The 4,209-nt window shown below is 31.8% G+C and overlaps 1 long non-coding RNA gene across 1 annotated transcript; it reads left to right on the forward strand.

Annotated features, from left to right (window-relative positions):
- The first annotated feature begins 1,653 nt into the window (after positions 1-1,653).
- Positions 1,654-3,603, forward strand: LOC136795325 (uncharacterized). The gene is made up of 3 exons (XR_010842911.1): positions 1,654-1,813; positions 2,115-2,244; positions 2,993-3,603. It is a non-coding gene; the product is annotated as an uncharacterized lncRNA (long non-coding RNA).
- Positions 3,604-4,209: the final 606 nt, after the last annotated feature.

The raw sequence follows: 4,209 nt of genomic DNA on the forward strand, positions 1-4,209 counted from the left end.
AAAAGCTAACAAGTAATAAGTCGATGTAGAAAAACTTTAAAAAGTTTGATTAAAAATGTGTTGATATATCATATTGATCAGACCAATTGTTTAAATAATATATATAGGTAAAATATTATGATATCGTATATAAATAATTTCTAAACCTAAAAATCTGAAGTTAAGTGTGTACAAAGCCATGATTAAGCCAGCTCTAATATAGGGATGCGAGACCTATCTAATAGGCACCCAAGAGTGCAGAATCGAGAGATTTCAAAGGAAAGTCCTCTGTACAATTAAAGAAGCCATCTCGGAACCTTAACACATGGAGGAGAACTAATAGGGAAGCTTGCAGAGATTAGTCAGTAAATATCTTTTGATATGAAGGCAATGTGTTAAGATAGGAGGGACACGTGGATCGAAGTAATCCCTCACGATGCTTCCAAACAACAATGAATGCCTGTATGGCTGGCAAGAGACCACTTGTGAGGCCAAAAACCAGATGGATAGACTGAATCACCAAAGGTGTGAAAGTGGCAGATCTTTCTCACCTTTAATAGTAAACTGGAAAGCAGTAGCCCAAGACAAGCAGGCGTGAAGGAGGCTGGTTCGAGCGGCCAAACATCTACAAGATCTGTGGAGCCAATCGAAAAATAAAAATGAAGTTCTTTTAGTCACAACAAAGTCATACAGTAGAATAAAGGAGTATATAATGATGATAACATAATGAGTAAATATTGACGTACATACACCTATTGTGTATAATTTGAGAAATTTTGTTTACTCATAATAATATAAATAAAATGCAAAAAAAACTCAAAATTTACCCCAAAAAAAATAAAACATGTACTTTTGTGCAGAAGAAACTGAAAACATGCAAAATTGTGGGAAAACACCAAAACGTGGAAAATAAAATTACTGTTATTTGGATGTCTTTTCCATGACTCAAATTTCTGTTGACATTTGCCGGAATTTGAATCTGAGGAGCAAAAGACCCAATTGCAGGATAATCCATTTATCGTGTATAATCTAATTAAAATTTCTCGAACTGTTTTTATTAGGTTTTAATATTTAAAGTAACCCTAATTATTGTGTACAGCCATAAAATTTATAATCTGCTTATGTAACTTGTTTAAAATATTTTTGTTTCTTACTAAGGAACAGCCTACTCAGTTAAGCCATTGTATAATATCTATTTTTAAACCAAATTACTGCGAAATTATTATATTTATTCTAATCGTTATTATATTTTATAAATTTTTATAAACTGCTATGATTTTGGCCTTTAAAATGGGCTTTTAGCTACAATTAAAAGAATGGTTTCGAAATTTATATATGTCTCGAATAATAGGTGTAAAAATAATACAAATTTGTTATTTGCAAATTTCGTCGGCGTAAAATAAATAAATATGGTTTTGTTTATTTATGTTGTTCTTTGCTGACCGCACCCCCCCGACAAACTTCTCCAAGTTATTTGTTTCTCTTCAGGTCAATTTTTTAATGTAATATCGTAACTAATTCTCAAGGTAAATACCTTCTCACTCCCCTTTTGATAGGGTCTGGGGAAAAAGATAAGCAATATTGATAAATAATGCAAAAATATTTGTGATAAGTAATCTTCAATCATCCCAAAAGAGATAGTAGAATGTATAAATTGTTCAATACTACCTAATACAAAATATTTAATCAATGGGTTACATTTGTTGTTGATGGAAGATGTTGAACTATGTTGTATATTTGATTTTTATTGTAGGATTTTCCACTTTTGCTCTGGATAGGAAATATGAAGATCCCTTATCTCTTTCTCCAAAAGATACCAATGCAGATTTAGAAGGTAAACTTATTCCTTACGAATTAGAACACCTTTAAAATAATCCCTTTTTAATTCTAAAAACTGTTGGATACATATAATACATTCATAATCAATCTATGATCATATTCACTGAATTTATCTTTAATAAAAAAATAATCATTCAATTTTCCTAGTAATGCCTTGCTCACTATAAATACAATTAATTTCAAAATGTTAAACACAACAAAAACAGTTATAACTGAGACTAAACAATATTAATCTGGAGCTATTCGCTTATTTTATTTGCTCATATCAATCTCATTCCTTTTTGTTCTGTTATTAGTGGCGGCTGGTTGGAAATATTACTTTAACAGGCTTGTTCCGTGTTACGGAATGAAATGTTGCGACAGGCAAATACAAGTCTGCTGTTGGGTGCGCGGACAAGGAGGGTGCTGTGATAGATACGGGCGTAGGTAAGTACTACTTAAATTAAACCTTGAAATCTATTATATACTTCTGATAATGTTACATATTATTATTACAATTCTGATATGTTTAATATTATAAATTTTGTATTATATAAATATTATGATATTGTGTTAAATGTTAAATGTTTTACTATGTTAAATTTTATAAGTATAGGATTCTGAGCAAGCCTATTTAAAGTCATGTTAAATATTAAATGCATGAGAGCTCCAAGCGGATTTTCTGAGCAACTTATTTAGTAACCTTTCATTCCAAAACTTCTTGTTATTGTTTACTTATAAGTTTTGATTACAGTAGTTTATTACAATATGCCTAAAGTAAGTGGAAAGTAGATTTGTTGGCTACTGACTGTCTTGTTTAAAAACGTCTAAAACAATCAAAGCTCAAACTACGAGCAAGTAACCTAACACGTATGACGTCATTCTCCTTTTAACAGACCTTATAACAGATTTGATAGAGTTTTATAATTTATTGTGATGAGAATATGATGAAACTTGTCAGAGGTGAATTCCATCAACTGTGAGTCTCTTCATATTGTTCATTTCTAAACTCTATTAATAAATAGTTACAATTAACAAAATTACTAGTAACAACTAACAAATCAATTAAAATTGTTGATTGCAATAAACAATTTTATTTAATTTATTGATATAATCTATTGCTTTTGTGACTATATGAAATATTTATTTCTAATCAACATTATTTAAATTAATTTTTTAATGTTTTATTTTACAGGTTCACACCTTATATTCCATGTTAAGGTATTATAAACATTGGTGCTACATTGTTTTTTACTTATAAAATATTATTTTATAAAAATACAATGTTGGGTCCCACGACTACCTGAAGCAGGTCATTGTTCTATTGAGGAGAGGCGATGAACTAGGTGTAGGGTTTAGACACCCGATGGTACTTCCACCATATACTATATTTACACCAAAGAGCGAAAATAAACTTCGGCCAGCAACGGAGTCAAGGCGGTAGACGCTTACAAAAATCTTATTTTCACATTTTTGCAGCGTCGAAAATAATTTATTTTAATTGTTAATTTATGTTTTATTTTATTTATTCAAATTTACAACTATATAACATAAATCTACAAGTAAGTGTGATGTGATGGTTGTGATTAAGTTTAACGTATTCTTAGTATGGTACACAGCAATACAGTCTTGTGGAGAAATTACCCATTCAAACTACAAATCTGTAACTAAATCAGTAAAATGTAATTTAGTTATACAATTTAATACCCGATGTAAAATGTCTTAAAGATTGAGCCCACAAACTAACATGTAGTAAATATTAAAAATATAGAATAATGTTTATGAAAAATAAAATGTTATGAATGATTTTGTTTATTTTAATTCAAATGTATGTTCATATTCTTCTGTACCTTTGTATCAAGAACTACTATTGGCACTAAAGTTTGATTTTTTTTTTTAAACACACAAACACCCGTGTGGAGTAGCTAGCCTCCCATCGGGTGTCCCGCGTTGCGAATAGGAAGTTTCTCACCCGGTATGCTGGAAACAAGGGAAACAAAATATGGTGGACCAAATCTAGAAACAAATCCAGGCGTGACAGTTTCTATAATAGGCGGTGTGCTGATCAGCGTTTGTTCCTCAGGCTAGAGGTGGTTGAATCACCCCTGGCAGGAGCCATAAAATGCAATTTTCTGAAGTCTGTGTAATAGCCATAATGCCACCTGTTGAAGTTCTTGTTAATGAAAGACATCATTCAGTGGTAACAGCGTTGGGACGCAGCAGATTCCGGTAGGTGGACATACAAGTTGATATCCGATGTTGGTTTGTGGTATGCCGACAGGGAGATTTGGATTTTTATGGAACCCAACTATTGACCTTTCTTTTTTTTTATCCCCCTCTCTTGCCATTTCTGGCATACGGGGTGCGGGAGCAGTGGGGTAGTGCGCTGGAGTTTGCGCATGCCACTGCTCC

Source organism: Halyomorpha halys, unplaced genomic scaffold (genome assembly GCF_000696795.3).
Source record: "Halyomorpha halys isolate HHAL.00 unplaced genomic scaffold, Hhal_1.1 Scaffold669.1, whole genome shotgun sequence".
NCBI classification, from domain to species: Eukaryota; Metazoa; Arthropoda; class Insecta; order Hemiptera; family Pentatomidae; genus Halyomorpha; species Halyomorpha halys.